At 42.3% G+C, this 27,022-nt stretch overlaps 1 long non-coding RNA gene across 2 annotated transcripts in view; it reads right to left on the bottom strand.

Annotated features, from left to right (window-relative positions):
• The window catches only part of LOC307212751, a 144,868-nt gene that overhangs the window by 92,843 nt on the left and 25,003 nt on the right, over nt 1-27,022 (bottom strand). The gene's annotated exons all lie outside the window — the stretch shown is intronic.

Below are 27,022 nucleotides of genomic sequence, written 5' to 3'. Positions count from 1 at the left end.
CGTCTCGGTCCCATGACCAGCGCGGAAGCCGAATTGGAATGGATCCAGAGCCAATGTTTCATCCAGAAACCCACCAAGTTGTTTAGCAACCGCTCTCTCAATCACCTTACCCAGGAACGGAAGATTCGAAACCGGGTGGTAATTGGATCAATCTAAAGGATCTAATGATGTTTTCTTTAAGACCGAGCACACCACTGCCTCCTTCAATTCCCCTGGGAATGTCCCAGTGCCAAGGGACAAATTGATGATATCCCCTAGGGGGCCCCGCACCTCGTCTGGACATGCTCTAATCAGCTAGGACGGGCACGGGTCAAGAGGACAGGTGGTGGGCTTTCCAGCTCGGAGGAGTCTATCCACATTGGCTGGGGATATTTGGTCAAAGTGGTCCAATACTGGACCCGAGGACAGTCGAGAGGCCTCCAGTTCCGTTTTTATATCCAAATTGACAGGGAGGTAACGGCGGAGCAAAAGTAGCAAAAGTAGAGAGTACAGAAAACAGTGCAGCAGAAGGTTTCATGGAGACCCTGATCCGATCTGAGGCGCTTCATCAACATCACTGTTTGACTCAGGAAGCCTTCAAATTGCCTTTTTGTGCAGCCCCAGCACAGAGCAGTCTCTCTCTCACACACCCCTACAAAATGTATTGGGCCATTGTTTGTGTATGTTACTGGCATTCTCTGTCTATGCCATACATACTGTGCACTAGATTTCATGGCATATCTCCTCCACCCTATCATACATTTGAATTCCAGGGATCCTTGGGAGAAGGATGAATCCCGGGGCACGACTACATTCACACGTTCCCAGGTTTAATCCCCAGCATCTCCAGGTAGGTCCGAGACAGACTCCTGTCTGAAACTTTGGTGAGCTACTGCCAATCTTATGTAGACAGTATGGACCAATGGATTGACTCCGTATAAGGCAGTTTCCTGTGTTCATAAGTCTAGTACACATTAACATAGTGCTAAAGAGCACATCCCAGATCTTGTTAAAGGGCAAATAAGGAACAAAACAGGGATTGTGAGCTGACGCTAATAAACAGAGGCAGCTGGAGTTTATATGGCCTTTGTTTTCAATGGGCTTATCTTTTAAGCAGTTCAAATTATTTCTGAAAATATAGAAAGGCATGCTAATAGAGATGTCTGCCACATCTGAGAAGTGCCCCTTTGTAATTTGCGTAGCAGAAACAGGAATTGTTGCCCATGCAAATTCAGCTGCCTAGCTGCAACTGTTTCTGAAAAACAACAGTGACTGGGTTGTGTTAATTCAAATCCATCCTTTATTGTGATGGTTGGGCACCTGCAAGGCCTTTTCAAATGGGGCAAAAAAGGAGCAAAGTTAACCCTTAAGCCAATCTCATTGCTGAGAAGGCTGCCGTAAAGTGCAACATTTTCATTTGCACGTAAACCTCTTCCCTTCCAGCGTTTTCAAAATCCTGAGAAGTAGTTCCCAAGCAAAGTTATTGGATCAAGTTTTCAATTAGAGCGGATCGTGCAGTGGTAAGTGAAAACAAGAAGAGGCACCAGGTAGGGCCCAACACTAGGAATACGTTCAGTGTCACATGATTTTCACAAACATATACTCTATCTAGCAGAAAAGGAATGCTGGAAGGCATGGGTGGCAGTAAGGCTACATGAAATAAGGAGGAAAGCTTGTTTCAATCTCTAGCAATGACTGGGTGAGCTGGCATGATTTCATGGACTCTTTGCTTGATATATCTGATTCTATAAGAGCTAAAGACCAGGTGGGCTGCTTGTGGGCCTGTTCTCATTTTATGTGGCCCCTTGAAACTCCTAAAGCTGCTTCATTTTTCCACCTTAGCAGACTTCCTTTCTATTTATTTCCTCTGGCTGTTAAAAGTGTCATCCTCCCACTTTTTGATATACTTTCAGAACTTGGAGGCAGTATTTTATTTGATTAAAAATTATTTTTATTTTTAACTTTTTTGCCGGCTATCTAAGAACAAACTGGCAGGCATCTGCTCTGTCTGTAGCACAATAAAGTAATTGCTTTCAATCCTGTTTTAGAACAGAAGTCATACTAGTTTCTTTGTTCTATTAAAAAACAACAACACTTCTGTATACTTATTTCAAAGTATTCCCCTCAAACGCAGCAGAGCTTCTGAGTAGATCTGTGCAGGACTAGAAATGCTATAATGAAAACTGAAGCAGGGCAGTACCTATTTCAGGTTAGTTAATCCACTTTTACCTCTGGCTTTGTCCATTATCAGATTTTGTTCCACCCAGTGCCATGATAGATCACCTCAGATGGAATGTGGCCCTCATCAAAAAAACAGGTTGTTGATCATGGTAAAGTGGGCCCAGGATTTAGGGGAAAATATAATGATAAGCCAATGGGAACAGCTGTGGAAAAGAGATATCAAATTTACGGCATGCTATAATTTAAGAGAGAATGTAATGAAAATGCAATACAGATGGTACCTGACCCTGTTCAGACGGCAAAAATGTATAAAAACTGTAGTGATGTCTGTTGGAGATGCAACAATGCGGCAGAAACCTTTCTACATATGTGGTGGGAGTGCAAAGAGATAGTGGGATTCTGGGAAAATATATTTAACGAACTGAAAAAGATGTTTAGATTTTCATTTTTTAAAAACCAGAATCCTTTCTCCTAGGTATCATGTCAGAGGAAATAAAAAGAACAGTCAGACCAATATTTATGTATGCAACTACGGCGGCAAGGTTATTGATTGCCAAAAATTGGAAAAGCAGCAGCGTCCCCACTAAAACAGACTGGTTATCTAAAATGATGGAATACTTCCATATTGCCAAACTAACAGGGAGGATAAGAGGAGATATGGTACAAAAAGTGAATAAGGAGTGGGCTGTCTTTAAGAACTACATCAAAATTTATGTGGGAAAAGAAGAATTTCTGACAGATATTGAGTGAATCCAGAAAATGATTAGAGTGAAAGGAGAGTATAGTCAAGATAGAAGAAGAGATTAAAGAAATAATGAAATGCATTTAAGCTAGTTGGAAAAATAAAATAGCATAACGAGAACGGCTGAAAGTCAAGTCACTTGGTGGGTGTCCGTGTGGGGTAGGTGTGTAGGTATGTTGATATGTATAGTATAGGTAGGTATTACATAGAGTGATGTAGGTATGTTTTATGTTATGAAAATAAGGTAGTGTGTTGTATATGTGTATTGTGTAAATGTATATTGTGTTAAATATAAATTTAATAAAATTTAATAAAAATTTAAACAAAAAAACAGGTTGTTGATCCCTAAACTAAAGGCAGTACTGGGCTGGCGGGACTTATGCTGGATCCTAACTCATACCCACCAACATTTCCCTGATGAAAATAAGGACGTCCCATTCCATAACGATAATTTTACTCTTTATACCACCCACATCTTAATGGGTTGCCCTAGCCACTCTGGGCAGCTTCCAACATATATACAAACATAATAAAACATTAAACGTTTTTTAAAAACCTTCCCTGTACAGGATTGCCTTTAGACGGCTCGGGCGTTGGATAACACCATACCCTCCAACATTTCTCCAGTAAAAATAGGGACAGCCTAAAGAAAAGCAGAACATTCCAGGATTAAATCAGTAACTGGAACAACTTCTCTAAATCAGGGTCATCCCTGGAAAATAAGGACATTTGGAGAGTCCTTTAACTCCATTCAGCTCAGTGAAGCAACCTGACAGCCTAGCAAACCTTACACTGGCAAAAAAATAAAACCCCAACAAGTCAAACTCTATTTCAAACGCTTGTCTGCCTTTTGCCAGGTTTAGGCCAGCTAAACGGACAGTACTCCCACTATTGAACAGAGTTTGGATCTGGCATACTATGCTCTGGCTTAATTTAAGACAGCATTAGAGGACGTGGGCGGCGCTGTGGGTTAAACCACAGAGCCTAGGAGCTGCCGATCAGAAGGTCGGCGGTTCGAATCCCCGCGATGGGGTGAGCTCCCGTTGCTCAGTCCCTGCTCCTGCCAACCTAGCAGTTCAAAAGCACATCAAAGAGCAAGTAGATAAATAGGTACCGCTCCGGTGGGAAGGTAAACGGCGTTTCCGTGCACTGCTCTGGTTCGCCAGAAGCAGCTTAATCATGCTGGCCACATGACCCAGAAGCTGTACGCCGGCTCCCTCAGCCAGTAAAGCAAGATGAGCGCCACAACCCCAGAGTCAGTCACGACTGGACCTAATGGTCAGGGGTCCCTTTACCTTTAGTTATGCTAGGTGCCCATACTTTGCATTACTTCCTTTACCATGTCCATCAATTTCAATAGGTTTATTGTGAGTATGGCTTAGTTGGAAACAAGCCACTGGTTTGTTTGTTTTTTGCACAATAATTAAATTCATGAGAAACTTGAATATGTAAAGAAAAACCTGAATATTTAAAGAAAAATTGACATCCATCTCAGTATCTGAGCAACTCAGATTTTAGTGATGGTCCTACCAGAAAGGCCTGTTTTACGGCTTCAGATTGCTCACTAATAACTTTTAGTGAGCTTTTTTTCTCCCAGCTGGAACTCAGTTCCAGCACCTTTCAGGTGGGCACCAGAAAATGAGCGAGGTGTTCATGGTGAGTTTCCGGCACCAATTTTTCAAGAAAAAGAGCACTGCTGGCAACAATTGTATTAATAAAAAGGAATCCATAAGATGAACTATGTTAATGGGTAAAATGCATTCTATGATGTTTTGCTGCATTTGAACTTTATGCTATACCAGAAACAGGGGTAGTGACAGTAATTAAATAAAAATGAAAATACTTTCCACCAGCAGCCTGATTATGAGTGGGGAGAAATTAAAAAGTATAACAGAAGCAAGTACTGTGCCCTCTGTCCTTTGTCAGTAGATAACAATAAAAACAGGGAACTTTTGAGTGGAGAGTAATTAATTGAGCCTAATCACCCTGACAAAACAATGTGATTGGGAATAAAATTCAAGTTCCCAATTATGTAAGTGCCCTTTTTTCTCTTTCCTTTTCTTTTTGCAAAAGGCCACGTTATTAACTTCGCCTAGGCTGCGGGAAGTAGTCCTGGACTTGGTGCTGTTGCTTGCTTCCAAGCTGTGACATCCATTTGCGGGCAAATGCTTTCCTCTTCCTCCTTTTAAGAGGATCTCCCAGAATATATATTCCTCTCTAAATTACATTTCTTTAAAGGAAATAAAACAGAAGTGAAAATAATGAAACAGCACCATTATTTGGATTACATTTATCTTTAATCCACTTTGTCCTCTGTATAAAATAACAGTATAAAGACATCTGCCAATATTTTAAAGGCTTCTGCTCGGGTATGAATTATATTTTTAAATTAGACCCTAAAGCTGCATTCTAATGCAGTACTTTCATTTACCAGAGTATGCACATAGTTGTGTTCTATTCCCAGGGCACCCTTTATTTAATCAGGCTGAGAGCTCGACAGACCTGTATCCGTTTTCCACATAAATCTCTGCCAAATACTGCTGACTTTTTCATTTAACCTTCCTGGCAATGTCTGACCTCCTTGCGAAATATCTCTCTCTCTCTCTCTCTCTCTCTCTCTCACACACACACACACACACACACACACACTTGTACATACATAAATACAAGCACCCATTTATGTATAAGGACAAATATAGTTAGTTGCAACATAAAAACGCCCACTCCTTGGAATGGCACCGAAGGCAGGCAGTGTCCTTGCCGGTTGCGCACACGTGAACCGCCGCAGTAAACAACTTTAGCCTTTCCCATTAAAGGTTAGAGAGAAGTGATTGATACATTTGACAAAGAAATGTAAGGTCAGGAGTAATAGAGGCAATCTGTTATTTACCCCCCAAAAGCGCATGAAGAGCTGTAAGTGTGTTGGGTGCCTGCTTGTTCATTTTTCAAGCACCTGCTCTTTCCGGATAATGGATAGGGATGAGTGGAGCTGCCGCTTGTGGGAATCTCCATCTGCATTTGTGGCACTCTGGGAATAAAGTACGCGAGAAACCACCAAGGCCGCAGAACTCAGGCTGAGGATGATTTGGTCTTACTGACTTCAGCGGCATTAAGCCAGCTCAAATCCACACTCTCTTTCTCAAGTGATTTGTAGATGAGCTGTTAAACTGCAATGGGCTTTGGCCTGAGCTCAAGACCAGTGACTCTCACACTTGGGTGCTAAGAGCAGAGGTTCCCAAACCTTATGCTGTGGACTACCCATTGTCCATAAGCTGAATCTATGTGTTCTGCATGAAAAATTCACATTGATTTTTAATTGCATTTTTATTGCTTCTGTTATTTCTTATATTGCATTTTATCAAGGTGGAATCTACACACATATGTTCCGAAAGTGTTTTTAAAAATACATTGAATTTCCCATAATTTCCCATAAGGCTCGCCATCTGGCGTCACATTGTATATTGCACTTAAAACAAACTTAAAAACATTTTATTTGCAGCTGTATAGCTGAGTCCTGAGTTGCAATTTGAATTCTGTGGAATACAATATTCTGAGCCAGCCGGAAAAATAAAATGGTGATAAATGTACCTAAAATCTATAATGGGAGGGATGGTGGCAATGTGTTAGGCTTTTCAAAAGCTTGCTTCCTTGTTTGTTTGTTTTTTTGGGGGTCATTTTACATTTTTTTTGCCATTTTCATCCCTAATATGCTTTAGCAAGTGCAAGGTGGTTTGTTTGTTTGTTTGTTTGTTTGTTTGTTTGTTTGTGTGTGTGTGTGAGAGAGAGAGAGAGAGAGCTGAAATTCTTGTAGATCTCTGACAAGAGCAGACCTAAAAACTTGTGACCTACCAATGGATTGTAGCAGGGCTGTAAACCTCTTGTTTCCCCCCCTGCTTTGACTTGAACGGCTGACCACAGTGCAAGCTTAATGTGTTGCATTTGGTTATATTAGTCAAATAAGAGAGCAAGCAGTCCATACAAGAATGTCTTATCATCATGATATTGCATTTCCAGCTATCTTTGTGGATAAAGGTAAAGGTAAAGGTACCCCTGCCCATACGGGCCAGTCTTGACAGACTCTGGGGTTGTGCGCCCATCTCACTTAAGAGGCCAGGGGCCAGCGCTGTCCGGAGACACTTCCGGGTCACGTGGCCAGCGTGACATCGCTGCTCTGGCTAGCCAGAGCCGCACACGGAAACGCCGTTTACCTTTCCGCTGGTAAGCGGTCCCTATTTATCTACTTGCACCCGGAGGTGCTTTCGAACTGCTAGGTTGGCAGGCGCTGGGACCGAGCAGCGGGAGCGCACCCCGCCGCAGGGATTCGAACCGCCGACCTTTCGATCGGCAAGTCCTAGGCGCTGAGGCTTTAACCCACAGCGCCACCTGCGTCCCATCTTTGTGGATACAGGGGTTTAAATTGCATCAGCAGGAATGCTGAATTGGTTTCGCTGGTGAATTTGCACCATGGAAATGCTTTAAAAATATATATATATAATAAAATCACAGATCCCTGGCTGTTTTTTGCCCTAGAAGGCACTGTTTGCAGACATAGGGTCCTGATTAGGTCATGCATGCAATATGGGTAGGGTCTAGGAGCTCTGCAAATCACGTTATTTCAGAAAGGAAGGGGCCAGTGTAAGCATGATGCTTTCAAAGTACGTTAACATAACAAGCAGTTGGGCTCTGAAGTTGCGCATCTTAGGCAGCTGAAGCTCAAGATGATGGTTTGTAGCAAATTCTGAACCAGATCAAGCACTATGCTATATGGTTTAGCACTAGGGTGCCCAGTTTTCAAATGATATCTGCATTTCAGACCACATCTCCCTATTTGTTTCTTGGGATTTCAGATCACTTCAGAATTGCAATTAGAAAGCTGCAGCCTTCACAAGCTAGAGGAAGGCTCCATTTCCCTTCTTTCGTTTTCCTCTTCTCTTCCTTTTCACAGGTATGTTTCCTTATTTTTACCCTCAGCCCCTCTAATATTTGGTCTTGGTTTAATCTTCCTTCCCTAAGATGACTGAAGGCAGAAGGCAAAGCCACCCAAAGGACTAATTTGAATCCCCTGAAGCCTGGCTGGCTCCCATTCTCAAAGATCAACTCTGCTTGGGAATCAGAACGGTGGTGGGCAGCTTTTTCTCTTTTCAAAATTGAGCTTTTCAAGTCTAGATTCAGCTGTCAGGAGAGGTTGCCATTCTAACTATAATACATAATATCAAAGCAATGAAGCACCAGGTGCCAGAAAATTGCAGGCCAATTGGAAAATTCTGTAATCTGTGATTCCATCTGGCCCGTGTGCTTCCAGTGGCCATACTCGTAGATTGTCAGAACTATTCATTAAGTTTGTTGTGAAACCAAGAGCTTAATATCAGTAATTTAGGAGGTTCAATGGGAAGTTAAATTGCTTGAAACTGTTTTTGAACAATTGGGTGCAGTGTTGGGGAAATAGCAATGTAGCATATCTGTAAGGAGCTTTTTTTAGTTTAGCTTAGTTTTTAATGCCACGCTGGAACTTCAAAAAGATTCCCAACGCCTCCCTAAAACCAGCGCTATTTTTATAAGAAAAAGAGGTGTCAGAACTCACCATGAATGCCTCCCTCATTCTCTTAGAATGGCAATGGAGCCCACCTGAGAGGTGCCGGAAGTGAGTTCCTGTGAGTTTCCCCTGAAAAAAAGCCCTGCCTAAAACCCACTCTTCCCCTGCATAGAAGGATGGGGCTACATCAAATATATGGATCTATAGTGTGGTGTAGTGGTTAAGAGTGGTAGACTTATAATCTGGTGAACCGGGTTCGCTTCCCCGCTCCTCCACATGCAGCTGCTGGGTGACCTTGGGCCAGTCACACTCCTCTGAAGTCTCTCAGCCCCACACACCTCACAGGGTGTTTGTTGTGAGGGAAGAAGGGAAAGGAGAATGTTAGCCGCTTTGAGACTCCTTCGGGTAGTGATAAAGCGGGATATCAAATCCAAACTCTTCTTCTTCTCTTCTTCTCTGTAACACCTGCTTCTCCTCTCTCTCTCTCTCCCTTCCTTCTTCCCCACCTTCTGTCCAAACTTAAAATCACAGAAATGTAGAGTTGGAAATAGGGTTGCCCCCTGTCCCTACAAAAATGGAATTACCCTGTTTTTGGACAAAATGTCCCCTGTCACATTTGGACTTCAAATGGGCGTGTCTTTTCCCAGGGCCGTTTTAAGCATATCCGGTGCTGTGGTGGAAAGATCTCTCTGGCGCCCCCCTGGCAACTCCAAAACAAGGGAGGGGGCAGTGGAAAATGTCCTCTGCCTTCCCCACCACCCCAATCCCCGGCGTGGCGGCGGCGATCAAGCAGGAAAACGTGCTGGCGGACATGCTCTCCGGCGTTGGAGCGCCTGAGAAGGCAGCTGCGCACCGCCTTTTCCCAGGAAGCAGGAGGACGACAACGACTGGCAGCAGGACTGTCTTTAGCAGCTGTAGAGGCTTGGGAGGGAAGCTGCACACCAGCCAGCCATACAGTTGGTGGGGCACAGCTGGTGGGCATGCAGGGAAAGGGGAGGCTGCCGGCAAAGCCGCGCAGCTCCCCCACTCGCTAGGGCGTCCCTGAGAGGCCGGTGCCCTGGCGCAACGAACCACTAACACCAATGGGAAAGACGGCTCTGTCTTTTCCCCATATTCCAGCCCAGCAGGCCCACAATGGCGACTGTATTGCTGTTGGTGTGGCTGGCAAGGAACCTGGCATGAGTGGCAATAGAGAAAAAGGGGAAAGAGTGACCTCTTCTTCCCTCCATCACCCCCTCCTTCCTTCCCTCTCTCTGGTGCTCCTCCTCAGCACCTGCTGCTGGCCTAGCATGGAGCTTGCAGCTTGGGCCCCTCCGCCACCCCGACCTGACCTCTCCTCTTCCCTCCTCCATGCTTGAGTCTCTTCTGATACCAGCATGGGCGAGAGGCTGGAGCCTGCCCATCTATGAGGGGTTTGGATTGCTCTTTAATTAGGTAGGATATCCACCAGATTTTGCATTTCCCAAATATTCTGACATAGTTCCTAGCAGCTTCAACATATAGAACTACAAATTTAAATATGTATTTAAAATATTTTGGAGAGGAATATTTTTAAAATGTGCATTACTGAAGAAATGGGATGGCATTACTGGCACAATGCTGCAAAAGGGGCCTGAACTGGAAGTAGGTAGATTTTTATATCTTTACCTACCTACCTACCTACCTAATCAGCGACAAAATGCTGGGTTTGCTCTGGGTTTATACAGCCTTTTTCAATGTTTTCAGCTGCTGCCTGAAATCTTGAGAATCTCAGCTTTGAGTTTCACAAGAAACATTCAAATGCAATTTTAGTATCTTCTCAAGAGCAAAGGACAAACAAAATGTGAAATGGATGGATCCCAAAACATATTATTTTATTTCCTTTGTTAAAATGTGGCCTTAAACATTTATTTGGAGCAGGAGGATAGTTCTCATGTTTCTATGTGTTGCATATGTCTGTCATTGTCCAAGACACAGCTGCGGTCAAGCCAAAAGAACCCACAGAAGCCAAACAAGAAGCCATCAGAGTTGAAAGAACGATCAAGTTGGTGACCTATATTTTGCATCTCCTAAACCTAAAACAACTGAATTCCAATTCAGAAAACAGTTGCTATTAAGTTCCACTGAAACAAATGGGACAAGGTCATTACTTTTAGCCAGAATTAAGTAGTGAGGCTATCTTCCTTGGGGGTAAGGACCTCAACAAATGAGAGTAAATAGGAGTAGGTGGAACAGCTAATACAGTTAAAATGGTCAGCAGCAAAAATTTAATTTTTTTTTTTTTAAAAACTAGCGGAGCAAAAGGTAGAAACTGCTGCTGACATCACCATCTTGACTCTCCACCCCCACCGAAGAAAGAGTATGAATGATGCTAACTGCTAGGTGTCAAGAACAAACAGAGAATGGCCACCTTGCTGTGCTTATGAGCTTTCTTGGGGCAACTGGTTCACCAGTGTGGGTGGCAGAGTTCTGAACTAAATAGAACTTTGGCCAAAATCTAACACAGGGTTTCCCAAACTTGGGTCTCCGGCTGTTTTTTGAATACAACTCCCATCATCCCTGACCACTGGTCCTGCTAGCAAGGGATTATGGGAGTTGTAGTCCAACAACAACTGGAGACCCAGGTTTGGGAAAAATTGGTTGTTCTGTCTACAGTCTCAACATAAATGATAAAGGTATGGGACCCCTGACAGTTAAGTCCAGTCGCGAACAACTCTGGGATATGTAATTTCCCTTCTTTGCGCATGTATTCTAAGGCTAATGCTTGTGATACCATTCAGGGATCTATGGGGGGTGGGATTCTTGGGTTAGCTGGAATAAAAACATGACTACAAGTCAGTCCAAAGTATGGTTTGGTGTTTCAGCTGAACCAATCCTTTAGTTTACATGTGGCTACATTAAAAACACAAGCAAACAAACAAACACAAACAATCCACACACCCTCCTACACCTGCAGATGGTGTGAAACTATTGTCACAGTCCAGTAGTCGATACAACAAATGGAGTTTCTGTTCATCTCTGTAGTGAAGTGTTTGACACAATGACGAAACATTAAGAAGCCATTGTTGCAACTCACTGGAATGCAGTCCTCTGCATGTCTATCCAGAATTCCATCCCACCAGGTTCAGTGGTATGAAGCATGCTTAAGACTGAAGCCTTAGTTATTATTTAATATAATTTATTTCAACAACACAGTTATTTATCATTAAAAATATGTTATGCAGCTTTTATTTCAAGAAGTCATATCAAAGCAGTTCACAAACAGATAAGAGATGGCAGCAAAATAACAAGAAGAAAACCAATTACAAAAATATAGCTATCCTATATGAAAATACATTGGTAAGACAACCAAATTTAAACATCCGTAATTAAAATACAGTATATAACATGCAAGTCTATTAAAGCAATGTAACAGCTAAAACATTTAACATCATGGGCTCTAAATATAGTACGATAAGTTAGCGATAAGATCAGTTAAAATAAACCGTAAAAATCAAGGAAGAAAACTTTCTTCAAACTGCCTGCTGAAATAAGTTCTAGGTCTTTGTACGCACTGCTAAGAACATGTTACCCACACCACGCCGAGCTGCGCATTTCAGGCTAAGTGACTGACCAAATATTGGTCATGTTTACCAAGGCAAAGGACCCTGCGTCTGCCCAAGAATTAATTTGGGGACGCATCAGCTCAAAGGTCAAGATCACAACAAAATTAGCTTCTTCCTTTATGCCACAGCTCGACGGGCAGACGGTGGGGAGGATTTGCATTGTGTGAGCACTCTTGAGTTAAACTGTTGTGCTAGCACAAAGCATTACTGCATTAGTCCGCAGCCTTTAATCAACCCCAGCTGGAAACTCCTATCAACATCACCATGTTTTTTTGCCAGTTCCCTGTTAATCCCATAAAAAGGATAGGTAAAAACATGACTCGTGTCTTATGTTACATAGGTGGGTTTATGGATTCCAGCTATTCAAACAGTTCAGTCCACATAGTTTGTGGGCCAAACAATGATATTTCTGAAATGTTTAATTGGCTAATTTAGACCAGGCTAGAAATAAATGAGTCAAGGCTCCAGAGAAATGTTGTGCCTTTTTTTGGATTATGTTAAAACATTTTCACATCGAGTCCCCATGTTTTCACTGAAACAATGGCTTGCATCAACTGAAAGAGGAGTGTGGTTTTTTGTTTTTGTTTTTTTAAAAAGACCTTCATTTGGAAGCTCTTTTAAAGTTCTCACTCCTTCAGCTGACTTGAAATAATGATAGGGTCTCCCCTCCCGCTTATGTCCCAAACTGGTGTAGTGGTTAAGAGTGGTGGAATCGTAATCTGGTGAACCGGGTTCGCATCTCCGCTCCTCCCCATGCAGCTGCTGGGTGACCTTGGCCTAGTCACACTTCTCTGAAGTCTCTCAGCCTCACTCACCTCACAGGGTGTTTGTTGTAGGGGAGGAAGGGAAAGGAGAATGCTAGCCGCTTTGAGACTCCTTAATGGGAGTGAAAGGCAGGATATCAAGTCCAAACTACCACTACTACTACTACTACTACTACTACTACTCTTCTTCTTCTTCTTCTTCTTCTTCTTCTTCTTCTTCTTCTTCTTCTTCTTTTCTATGACTGTCAGGGACCATGCTGAGGAAGGCTGCTCTGAGGAGGAATGGTGGGAGCCTCCCCCTCCCCCTGCTCCAGATCTGGATCCTGAATCTCCCCAGGGCAGTATAGATTTGGAACAGTGGTTTGCAGAGGGACATAGTTCAGAAGGCAGAAGCTGGGAAGTACTGAATGGGGAACAGCTAGGAGGAGGAGAACTGGGAGAGAGAGAGAGTTAACATACTCACTGTCACTGGAAAGTGTCCAGCCACTCAGCCCAAGGTCAAGAAGAGCAGATAAGGTGGCAGCACAGAAAGTACAGTGGTTGTGAGATCAGGTTACAAGATGCGGGAGTGATGTGGATGACTAGGGAGGAAGTGGGTGGGACCCTTAATTGGGAGCAACTTCATTCCTAGGAAATGGATTCTTTGTTCTCTTGCTGTGATCATTAAAGTTCTAACTGGTAAGAAGACTTCTTTCTCTTTGTTCTGCTTATCTATTGCCAAAGAGGGGTGAGAGGAGTGAACCGATTCCCCGAAGCCTGGCTGTGCCACTGTCTTTTTCAGGAGATGCACTAGCAGCAGAATCTAATACAATTTTACTCAGATGTAAGCCTCGTTGTGCTCATTGGGGCTCACTTGCCCTGATGTAATGAAACACAATAGCATGAGAAGAATATGTGATATACTATCTATAGTCCCAATTTATTTTCAGAACATGTTTATCACAAAAGGATTGAAGAACCAGTTTGGTAAACAGACATGCCTTATTATGTAGAGACTAGCAGAACAAAATATTTATTCCTTATTTTCTGCTTCAGTGTATTCCAGTATGACCTCTTAAAGCTTTTACATATCATTTTTTGAATTACTAATTTACCTTTAAAGCTGAAACAAATTGTGTTTGCCAGTCAAATTGGAATACTCATTTATGTTTGAAAGCATGAATTTAAACCGTGCAAATCCATGAAATTCATCACGAGCAAAGTTGTCTGAGAGCGCTTGGGAACTTAACTGGGCATTTGTTAGTAACAATTGTTTTGAGGAAGGCCAGTCTCCTTCATTGTTTTCCTACTGTATTCTGAGCAAGCCCTTCTTCTGATGGCCTCATATCCCTTCTTAGAGAGTTGTCAAAAATAGGAATTCAGGAGGGTTCTTCTTCAAGTCTTCTCATCTGGCAGGATCTAGAGCAGAGTTTCCCAAACTTGGGTCTCCAGCTGTTTTTGGACTACAACTCCCATCAACCCTTGCTAGCAAGACCGGGGTCAGGGATAATGGGAACTGTAGTCTGAAAACAGCTGAAGATCCAAGTTTGGAAAACACTGATATAGAGGGTAGAAAAGAGGCCTCAATCTCCTTTGACCTTCTTTTCACAACTAATGTGTACGTAAGAAAATGCAGAGGAGAGACTCTTTTTAGGCATGTATAAAGTACACATAAATGTACTTTTGAATACCTTGTAGATCCTAAACAGGCGAATGATACTTTCCTCTTGTTCCTCACTGTCTCCATTTTGGGTTTCAAATCTTTTGGTCCCAAGATACCTGAGACTGCACAAATATTTAGGCAAGAAAAGTCAAGGTGAATTCATGATTGCCTTCCTTCCTTCCTTCCTTCCTTCCTTCCTTCCTTCCTTCCTTCCTTCCTTCCCCCAGGACATAGTGAGAAAGTTCTGCATAGAAATAGGTCATGGGGAACATCCAACATGGGAGGGGGCACGCTAAAGCACTGCAAGGTGTTCTCTTACAACCAAGTGATATATAAATCTTATGAAATAAATAGGGACTAAAAACCCATGTGAGGTTTGACAGGCCTGGTATCAGCATCTGGCATAGTGAGGCAAATGCCAGGTCTCAGATGGCCCTCTCCTGCAAATGCTCTTCTCCCTGAACTTTTGTTTAAAGTATGTCCTGACTGCCACTATCTTAATTTTCTTAGAATGCCTCTGGGTCCCATTGTAGCAGCATGTAAGCTGACTTGGCCAACATTTCAGAGTATTGGCATGTGCACCACTTCACACCCCCATCACTCCCTGGCAAGACCCTGGTGACCTACCAAGTCACAGAACCCCTTCAAAGCTGGTGCCAGCCCTGATTTTAGCAGCAATAATTGCCTGGTATCCCTGATGGTGTTCTGAAGATTTATCGTCTCTTGACCCTGTACTCAAGCCTTATATCTTAGTTCTTGACCACAAGGTATACAGTTACCTTGCAGGGATAGAAATCACCCTGTACATCTATGTATTGATCAAGAATTATAATCTATTTAATGAAGGAATTTATTTAAGGGGGATGATGTTAAGCTGATTTATTTAGGGATAAGACACACTGTCTGACATTTTTGGAGTGGCATCTTCAAAATATGCAACTGCATCTTGCAACCATACCTTTTTGACTTGAGGCAAGGAAAAGAACCAGCTTTGTTGGCTGTGTACATGAGAAAAAGCTGGCTTTAACACATAACACATGCCGCCGAAAGAGACCTGCAAGCACACAGAGACTGAAAAAACCTCAAGGTAAGCTGCCAGATTTAAAAGAGTCAAGAATCGAAGTGGAGAGGCAACATGTAATTCATATCACATAAAATAAGTTTCTAATTTTCAAACTTACAATATGATCCTGCTGAAACTCAGAGCAAAGAAATGCATATTTTGCAAAGAAGAAGAAGAAGAAGAAGAAGAAGAAGAAGAAGAAGAAGAAGAAGAAGAAGAAATGATTCCTATTTCATCTTCCCTAAATAAGGTACTGGTGGTTTGCCCTAATTTCAATCACACTTTAAACTACCAAGTGTACATCCTCTAGTCTCACACAGGAGGTACTGATGCAGGTGGGAAGCATGACAAATAATAATAGCAGGAACCCTGCCACTTCTTGGCTCATCTACCTTCTGACATGTTTCCAGCCACTGAGTCCTGTTGTTTCTTGAGACAATGTGATAGAACTGAAAGGGAACTCTGAGCATGGGGTTTAAGGGGAGTAGATATGAACCAGGAGTCTTTAACTTGATTTTATTAATAGTCCTGTGGAATCCGTCTTCAAATCTTTGCTTCACCCTCCAAGCTGTGCATCAAGTTACCAGGGTTAACTGGAACAGGGAATGCCTATTCTGTGGTTGTTAGACTCCAACTCCCATCAACCCCCCCCCTCAAGTATGCCCAATGAGTAGGGATGGTGAATGTTGTATTCCAAATCTACCTGGGGAGATACAGGTTGCTTCTAGTCAGTCAGGGGATGCCTGAGAAACACAACTTCAGACTACAGGTGGACATCGCACAACAGAGTACTTGCCCAGCAGATGAAATGCTTCCTACATGTGGAAAACTAGAACATCTAGGAAAAGGATGGACTAGAATCCTTTCTGACAGAATCCACACACACACACACACACCCAGTCACAGAGCTTTAGATATTGTTGCTCCACTATATTCATCAGGTACAGTCCCGGGAGGACCATATTATGTGGTTCTTTGTTGAAAACCACTCTGTGTAGAACAGAGTGGAAAGTATGAATGGAAGCAAGATTCGGAGGGAGGGAGGGAGACTTATTTTATTTGAGGAGGCACCATCAGACACAAGGTTAAGTGGTTACTCACATCTCACTGAATAACCAGAAAACCTGAGGCCGTTTGTGGCTAGGTGTGGTGTGGTTATTTATGGGCACCGAGCCAAAGTCTATATATGTCTACCATGGACAGCAGCATCAAGAAAGCTCTCTGAAATCTTGCTAAATGTGATCATTGGGCAGATTTGGAGCAGGGTGGATTTGGTGCTGCATTTCACAATCAGATCAACAGGAAATATTCTATTATGTTGGCCTCGCAAATTCAAATCTACTAATAACCTGAAATTATAACGTATTTTCCCCTGTGGCTCATCTGTGTAAGACACTATGAAAACATCCCTCTTGTTAATCTGAACTGTGAATTGTCATCCTTTGGCATGCCTTCTGGACTGTTTTGGTTAAATGATAACATATAGACAGGCTGGACATAATATGTTTTAGTAATCAAAGGTCAATTTTTCTATTTAAACCCCCCCCCCCCAAAAAAAAGAATCAGCAACCATTATTTATTTAGACTTTTTAATAGAATCACAGAATTGTAGAATTGGAAGGGACCTCAAGGGTCATCTAGCTAGTTGCTTGTTACCCAGAGGTCTCTAAGCGGCTTACAGCCCATTTACAAAGAAAAACATAAATACATTACAACATTAATGCATTCATATGAAAACACACAATTCATAAAAATGTGCATAACAACTCCACCCATCCCAATAACAGCCTCAGAAAACTTTGATGGCCCGCAGCTGCCACCAGATGATACCAGAGATATGGTTGAAGTAAAGAAAGTGGTTGAAGTAATAATTACCACATCACCATAAATGCACACTAGTCTCCTGTTTACGGCAAAATGTGTTGTTTCCAAGCCAGTTAAGCTCCCTCCCTCTCTCACTTCTAGGCTCTTCTTGCCCCCTTAAGGAATGACAACAGAAGCCACCACTGGGGGAATCTTCTGTCTACAATGGCCAGATTTTGTCTCTTAGTTCCCTTGGCCCACGTTCTCCAGTCCTTCCCTATCCATCTGGAAGGTTCCTTCCAGATCCTTCCATAAGGACAACAAGTAATGTGGCATAAGGGCAAAGAAGAGCTGGCTCACACAACTTCACATTTGATGTAGGAACAAGAAGGGCATAATTATTTATTACTATTATGATTTATTAAATTTCTATATCACCCTTCATCCATGGATCATAGGGCAGTTTTGTGCTTTTATGTTGTAAACAACCCTGCGAGCCTTTTCTTACAGCAAATGTGAAGTTTTGTGACCCAGCCCTACTTTGTCCTTTTGCCCCATTACCCAAGTCCCTTCAGAAAGGTGTTCCCCCTCTTTTTCCCACGTCCTCTTCAGTGTTGTTGTTTTCTTTAAAGTCTCCCTCTCATTGGTCTTTAAAGGGGCACATCTGGGCTATATGTCTTGATGGCAGATGAACAAAGATACGACATAGACTATGCCTCTACTGTTGCTGAACTGAAACACCTTGCTGAACTTAGCTTCCGATTGGTCAGTGTGTCAAAAGTTGCTGTTTTTGGATTTTTAATAAAGTTATCAGGGTACTGAGGACAGTTGCTGGCTTCTTGATGGCGCTAGCCAAAGCCCAAGTCACAGTTCATAAGCTCATATATAAAAGACGTTACCAAAGAAACTCGATCGTTTACATTATTTTGACCTTAACTTCATACATTGTTTTTGTTCAGGTGAACAGTTCCCTTGAACAGTAGCAGACAGCATTGTGGAGCTGCACTGTTCAGCTGACATCTCTCTAGCTGCCTCACTGCCACATACCCAGGATGGAGAGAAGGAAGAGCGTGGCAGTAAAGTCGGTGCCCATGTGCCAACAGGAGCTTCAGATTGGCTCCACCTTACCCCCTCCCTCTATCTCCCTATAAGCAGCAGCAACATGGATGATAGGTGTTCAGGTGAGTGAAAATTCCTCACCACACTGTATGCAACTGCCTATATTGTGATGATCAATGGTTATAATTAATCAATCTGAACTGAACTGATTTGTTACATTTCTGAGGGGGTTTTCTCACCTGCCTGCCTCTCTTTTCTAGCATCTGTGCTGCAGAATGCTTTGCAGAATTAATATATGTACCAGACAAGATTGGCTGCAGTAACCTCCTGCCTTGGACATCAAAGACTGCATAATTTGAGTGCACTCACCCCTAAATCAGGGCATCTCCTAGAATCCAGAGTGTTGCACTTTTTGTGGACCATCATGTACATTTTCTAAATGTTTGATGGTACACATGGAAGGACTCTTTTGAAAAACAGAAACATGAAAGTGAATTTAAAGCTCTACCAGATTATCCAAAAAGGCCATGAAAGAGATTTTATGAAAAACTGAATGGCATAAAGATATCTTTGAGGTGATGCCTCCACTGCATTAAGTTGCCAGCGCTATTTATTTATCATCTTATCACATGTTGTTCCGATAGTGTTAATGCATACATATTTTTCCCAGTGACTAGTTTTCCATCACCATGTATTCAGAGTGAATTTAGCCTCTGGCGTTTTGCCGTTACTGAATAAATAAATAAACTTTTGATGTGTTTGCATTGTAAATTATTCAATTAAAGTGATAACTGTGAAAAAATTCAAAGGTCTTGCTGAAATGACAACCTCAAAGCATGGAGATGAAGGGGGAGGGACCCCAAGCAAACCTCATTTTATTAGCATACAGAATATCTTACAATATATAATAGGAAAATGAAAATTGATTGTGGCATGGAGATTCTATAGAATATTCATCTGTCATACAGATTAGTAGCAGTAGTAGTAGTAGCATTTTAAAGTGGAGCTGCACTTGGAGATCACAGATATTGGGGATGAGCAATCATTATTCCTTTCCTTGTGAGGCCCCACAAGCTTCCATCATATTATCCCCTTTTGTTCAAAATGAAGTGCAGGCCTCTCTGGGTGAATAAGCCCATATAGAGTAATGAGGTTTGGTACCTTCAGTACCAGTGATAGCCAAACTCTTCTTGGCTTAATTCAGTATCAGCTCAGTATTGTCTCTGCATCTTCTCAGGAAATTCTTGATGAAACCTTGTTGGCTGCCCCAGTATTCTATCTTATCTCATAAGGAGGGCTGCTCTGAGGAAGAAGGGTGGGAGCCTTCCCCTCCCCCTGCTCCTGCACCAGATCCTGAATCTTCCCAGGAGCAGGAAGACAGTATAGATTTGGAACAGTGGTTTGCAGAGGGACATAGTTCAGAAGGCAGAAGCTGGGAAGTACTGGATGGGGAACAGCTAGAAGGAGGAGAACTGGGAGAGAGAGAGTTAACAGACTCTCTGCTGTTCATCCACTCAACCCAAGGTCAAGAAGAGCAGATAAGGTGGCAGCACAGAAAGCACTGTGGTTGTGACATCAGGTTACAAGATGCAGTAGTGACGTGGGTGATGTTGGTTTCTGCTTTCTTCACTGTGCAGCAGAAATGCTTGTCACAAGACAATTGTTTACATTCCACAGTCAGTTACTGTTGGGTTCCCACGGGAAATGGGAGACTGGATGTGATGTACACTGGTTTCCTGTTTTTCACTGTTCTCTCGGTGTTCTTTGTTTCCGAGAGGAGTTGCTTCTCTGTTCTCACAGAGGCAGGATGCATGTTTGTATTCTCTCAGCATAGAGTGTAAATAAAGTTAAAGAATGTAGCACATACTGCTTATCCTTCTGCTGTGTGGACTACTCTGCTTGGGCTCAAGATAAGACGAGCCTGTATCAGCTTCAGATGGGCCGAAGCTGGTCAAAATCTCACAGGTAACTAGGGAAGAAGTGGGTGGGACCCTTAACTGGGAGCACCTTCATTCCTAGGAAATGGATTCTTTGTTCTCTTGCTGTGGTCATTAAAGTTCTAACTGGTAAAAAGACTTCTTTCTCTTTGTTCTGCTTATCTAATGCCAAAGGGGGGTGGAGGAGGAAGCTGATTCCTTGAAGCCTGACATAAGTGCAGTCTTTTCTAAAGTTTCACTTATTTGCTTTATAGCTAAATTCCCCCTTTCCTCCAAGGAGCTTAAGGTGGCATGCAAGGTTCTCCCCTTCCCGTTTTTATTCTCACAACAACTCTGTGAGGTAGGCTAGGCTGCGAGATGGCGACTGGTCCAAAATCGCCCAAAGTGGGCTTCATGGCTAAGTGGCAATTTGAACCCTGGCATCCCAGGTCCTAGTCTAACTCTCTAACCGCTACAGTGGAGTAATATTATTGGTCTGCCAATGTTTGATTTTAAGCAGTGCCTGACAGATTACGATTTTAATGTCAACTGCTCTGAGGTTCGCTTGTGATGAAAAATAGCATAGAAACACATTCAATAAATTAATAAAATAATAATAATAATAATAATAATAATAATAATAATAATTCCTGCAAACGGCTAAACAATTTGTGCTGCATGATAAAGACATCACAATCGTGAAAGAAAAGGCGGTCTGGAACATTCAGGTTATCCAGCGCATGTTTTCTCAAGACCTACATCCCAGAATGATCAGTGAGACTTAGTCACAGGTAAGGGTGTCGGCCTTTCAATTGTTAGTTCTCTGCATCCTGTTTCAAGCCACCTAGACAAAGAAATGACATTGCGAATGGAATTCTGACCTGCTCAATCTATGCTGGAATCTATAGGGTTCTTGCTATTGTCAACATATGAGAACAATTAGACTTTATGAAAAGAAAGAAATAATACCAACGTGGTGGCTGCCACTTGCAGGGAAGCAGGCTTGTCATTTACTGCCGAAAACCAATGATTAGACCACAATAGCAGCAGTAGCTTAGTGATTCTCTCTCTCTCTCTCTCTCTCTCTCTCTCTCTCTCTTTAAAACAAGCAGAAACCAGCACCTGGACAATACATTTCCCACCTAATCATCCTCACAGAAAGGATATTTTGTTTGACAGGTCAAAGATACCTTCACAAAGAATTACGGGTTTTCATCTTACGAATGCATAATGGGCGCTAATTTACTAGTTAGGCTGTTCTGCCGCCTAGTTCCAAAGCGTAAAAAGCTATATCTTAAGGATTCATTTGTGGTACAGTAAATTAATCAGAAAGCTGTTTTGGCGCTTTCAAAAGAGACAACAACACATTATTCACGTGCAAGGTGCACACCGCCGAAACAGGATGCGGGACGGCTCAGGGAAACGCCAGACAGTTTTCTCTTGCTGCAATGAAAAAAGCTTTCCTTAAATAAGTCATTCCAGGGTAATTTCAGTAAAAGTCATTTCTGCAGAATCTCTTCATTGAAGGAGATGGCTGGGTGGAATGTCCCTCCAGATTTCTGGGAGTGTGTGTGTGTGTGCAACTAAAATATATTATCTTCCTATCCATACGTTACTTAAGGATTGAGGTTGAATCACAGTGAGATAGAAGTACAGTGGTACCTCGGGTTACATACGCTTCACGTTACATACGCTTCAGGTTACAGACTCCGTTAACCCAGAAATAGTACCTCGGGTTAAGAACTTTGCTTCAGGATGAGAACAGAAATCGTGCTCCGGCGGTGCGGCAACAGCAGGAGGTCCCATTAGCTAAAGTGGTGCTTCAGGTTAAGAACAGTTTCAGGTTAATAACGGACCTCCGGAACGAATTAAGTACTTAACCCGAGGTACCACTGTACTGTTTCTGGGGGCAGGTAGGTGGGGGGCTCCTTGGTCCTGAACGGAGTAACTGTGACCTTAAAGGACCAGATGTGTAGTGTTGGGGTTATTTTGGACTCACAGATGTCCATGGAGGTACTTAGAATGCTTTAGGGATTGGTCACTCCCATTCACTCCAATGAAGGGCACAAAATAGGCTAAGTAGTGTTTCATGGGTCAGGAGTAGAAATGGAAGGTTGTGCCAGTTATGGTTCTCTCCATTTCTCATTTCTGCAGCGTGCACACACACACACACACACACACACAGACACACACATCCATATGGAGAAAAAAATCAGCATTTTAGGTTTCTTCAAATAAACACACCTTTTGTATGCACTTTTCACTAATGTACACATTTCTGCAATCAAGTTCTCTTAATGTAATGCCTTTCTGAATACTATTTTCACAAATATGTTCATTTTAATGCAATCTTTCCTTAATATATGCATTTTTGTAAATGTTGGTTTGTTGGAGAACTGCGTCGCAAAATTCAGATAAGTGAAAATTGTGAAAAAATGACTTTCAGTTCTGATTTTGTTTTAGGTCCTGCAAATTTGATAGATTCAACTTTAAAATCAAATTTATTCACCATCCCTAGCCAGGAGACAGCAATTCTGAGCTTTGCACACATCTTCGTTCCTTATCATCTCAGTATCTTGGGTGCCACAGCTCAAACTGCCGTCGGTTCCTACTTGCTCTCTCCCTGGGGAGTGGACAATGACCACAACAAAACTGAGATGACTGATAACAAATCTTCAATATGATGCCGTTTCAAAATACATAAAACACACTAACACGTAGCATATGAGACAATGCTGCGGTAGGAGACTAGAAAGGCAAAATAAAACACATTAAGTGATTTTTTTTTAGCCATTGATTTAGGGACTGCGCAAGGTTCCCATGACAATTACTGTCTCACAAGTTCCAATTAATTTGTCTGGCTCTCCGCTATCCCCCCCCCCCTTCTATGTGAAAGGAGAACGGAGATCTGCAAGTGGAATGCATGTAAGTGAGGGGAGTGCTGATACTTCTGCCAGAGTTTCAAAACTCAGTCCATTTCAGCCAAATTGTAAAATCTGGTATTAAAAAAACCCCAAGATGAGTATATCTGTGTGCTGTTCATGTATTCAGCAACAGGCACTGATAGGCCGAGCGCACGTAGTGAGAAAAAGTTTGACTTTGGAAAGGGATGGAGGGCCACTTCTCCTGCCATGTCTCCCCTGGCTTCTAGATTGTCTTTATGCTGCAGTGGTGCAAAGGTGGAAACAGTGGGGAGAGATAGCTCAGAGTGGTGATTATGCTTATTCGCTGCCAGATGGGCATTCTCTGACAGAGTAAAGATGCATGCTGGGAATGCTCTCCTCCTTTCCAGGACCTTTGTGATGCCAGAACCCTTAGGAATGGATTAAGCAGCTAAGAAGAAAGTTGAGCCACCCCACGGACTGGCTTAGGAGACCTCTTTCCAATACTTGGGATTTGTCAAAGTATTATCTAAGTCCTCAGCCTTTCATCAGCTGCAGTAGGAACTGAATGCCATATGGGTCTAATCTGATGCGAATTTAGACAATAAAAGATTGGCTGTTGGCTTTGGCTCATCAAGACCTCTGTACGACTTAAAAGTACAGAATGATACAGACAGAAAAAGGAGAGGAAAAATGGCTACTCATTCCAAAGTAAGCGGCCCTCACTGAAACCTGTACAATAATTTGAGCCAATGTGGTGTAGTGATTAGAGTGTTAGACTAAGTGCTGGGAGACCAGGGTTCAAATTCCCACTTGGCCATGAAATTCACACTGTGAGCATGGGCCAGTCACTCACTCTCAGCCTAACCTACCTCACAGGGTTGTTGTGAGGATAAAATGAGGAGCAGAAGACCTTCCTTGAGCTACTTGGAAAAAAGTGGGATATAAATGTAACAAGATAAAATAATAATAAATAAATAAAAGTTCGGCACCGCTCTGAAATTTTGTACAGGCAGCTCCCCATTTACGTGGGAGTTATGTTCCAAGGCACCACACATTTAAGTGAAATTGTGTATATTGGGAACACCATTGAAAAAGCTTGCAAACACCCTATTAACCTCTGGAAACCCTTGGAAACCCCTTTAAGAACCCAAAAACCCACCTGGCTCCACCACAATTGCTCCTCAAAATCTCCTTGCACAAACTCCAACTCTCCACAGGCCTCAAAACTTGTTGCAAAGGCTCCTGGGATTGTGCTTGAAATGGCTTGTTGAATTGCTAGACACTATTTTCACACCATTTTGTCATTTTTGAACTCTTTTATGGCTGTTTTTGCCCCTTTCCGTGCCACTTCTGGGTTTGCTGTTATGCACATATGTCTTGAAGGCTCGTAAATGGCGAGTTGTCTGCATGCAGTTTTGCCAAATGCATACATTTTTTTCGCACAACTTTCCCAATATATGCATTTATGCATAAACACAAAGATAAACTATTTATGCTTACTTCTCCCTAATATACACATTTCTGTAGAAACATTTCTTGGGTTGGAGAACTGCAACACAACATTCAGAGGAGTGCAGCTTTCAAAGAATAGCTTTGTTTCAGTTCCCTTATCAATTTGGAAAGTGCGGAGTAGGTAGGTTCAAGTTAAAATGTGGACAAAACCAACTTTCTCCCACATCTCTATCTGAAATCTCTTTCCAGTTTAGGGGACACCTTCACAATTTTGAACTGGAGGTGTGACAAACTGAACTCTTCAGTCTAGCCTAGACTGTCTGCTACATTCAAATAAGAAGAGCACTCAGATATATGTTTCAGTGATGGCACATAGGGAGATTTGCCAAAGTCTGAAAGACTTTCAAAAGCATTGTAAAACCTCTCTGTTTAGGTTGGCTTGGTGGGGCGTATCATAAGTTTAAGTCAGCACAGAGGGTTGGGTGATTTAGGTACAATTCCATGCAATTTTGCCAAAGAGTAAGTCGTGTTGCACACACAAAAAAGGTTGCTGCATTTGGTACTGTAAAGGTTCCTTCAAAGGTTACAGGATCAGGTTGCACATATATTTTCAGCCCCAAATTAATTTCATTTTTCAATGGCATTTAAAGGAATTGTATGTGGTCTCTTAATGCATTATGACTTCCTCTGATCCTTTAGCATGGAAGGAACCAAAAGTAAGCTGAAGATCTCATTGCAGTTTCTACACTTGAATGCATGACTTAACATCATCAATCTCATTTAAGATACCTATTTGGACATATAGACTACTTCTATTAATTCATATGCTTAAGATAGGATTGATGAAATATTTTTTATTTTTAATGTGAGCTGGTGATGTCCTTTCCGTTTCCTTCTGTTATATTTGCAAATCGCATCAATAATGTAACCCAATGAATGTTTCCATGGTTAGGCTACTTGTAGCCATTATCTCTTTTCTTGCACAGCTTTGCTTTGTGCCAAAGTCACTGGAATAAACCAATTTCTTAATTATATAATGCACTGTCTACATTAAAAAAAAATACAAGTAAAAAGGGGGGGAGCCAAGAGTAGTGGGTTTCATTTTTTTGTTTTGTTTGGTTGTTGTTTCTGAAAGGCTGAAATTAGCTTAATTACAATCAGTTGCCCAAAGGGTTATATTACATTCACAGTGATACTAAATGCAGCCACCATGATTAAAGTCATAAAATGAGCGCCAAAGGAAATAATACTTATTAACTTCCTTTCATAGGGAAAACATTTCCATTAAATGCATACAGTACAATTATATCTTTAACTTTCCACATTGCGGGTGCATTGGTTGTGGACTGTTAAAAAGTGCTGTTGGTTCCAATGGAAGAGAATTAAGGATGTGCTTAAAACTCACTAATATAAATCAATCAACTTCAATGTGTTTAACTTTGACTTGATCCATGTTCATAACTTTGAGGACTGGTGATTCTTTTCCTTTATTTTTTATTGTTTTACTCAATACAATTCGAGCATCCTAAGTCCGATGGGCCCGGCTGCCCCTCCACGACCACAATTTAAGACCCGTTTTAGTTTTGCACCTGCTCTAGAATCAAATCAAAGAACAAACCTTGCTAACTGCCAAGATTATCCTTGGGGACTCTTCTCTTTGTGCCCTTGTCATCCAGTCTTAAACAGGAGCTGATCAGAGAGAGGGCCTTTGTCTGTAGCAGTGACCTGGTTTTGGAATAGACACCCGACTAATGTCTACCTAATGCCAACTCTGCTGAGTTTTAGGTGCCAGGTTAACACACTTTTATTGAGCGCTAATACTACACTGGTGTTGTGCCAGCTGATGGGCTTTAGGATTTGGCAGAAGCCCCACATGCCTGATATGGAAGTCACTTGATATGCTGACAGACTGACAGAAGACTCCATCAGTGAAAATGAATGGCTGGAATGAGAATAAGTTATGGGTGGAAGGAGAGCCACAAGGGGAAGGAGAACCCTCAACACTGCCGCTTTTCAGTCCACGATCATGCCCCCATTGGCAGCATCACTTCACACCAGCCCCAGACCTGGAGCAGGAAATCTACCTCCCACTAACCATGGAAGCAATAATAGCTATCCCTGTATCAACTGCTACCATTGACATAATCACAACCAGCCCTAACATGTGATTTGTAGGGGAAGCAACACTGTTATTCCAGCAATTGCCCCAGGCACAAAATTGTTAGGGGGCATAAAATGTCAACACCCAGTGCTGCCTCAATACAGCTGTGCCCTTCTGTCACGGCTCCATTAAAAATCACTTCTCCATACGAACCAGGAAGTGACCTCTCCAGACAATGGAACAAGTCTTCTTATCTCTGTGACTGCAATCTCCTGGGTGATGTGGACACCATTACACAGTTATATGTACATGCACACA

Source organism: Podarcis cretensis (assembly GCF_951804945.1).
Source record: "Podarcis cretensis genome assembly, chromosome: 3".
NCBI classification, from domain to species: Eukaryota; Metazoa; Chordata; class Lepidosauria; order Squamata; family Lacertidae; genus Podarcis; species Podarcis cretensis.
Note: the sequence above shows the minus strand (reverse complement) of the source record. Positions and strands in the feature narration are given on the sequence as shown.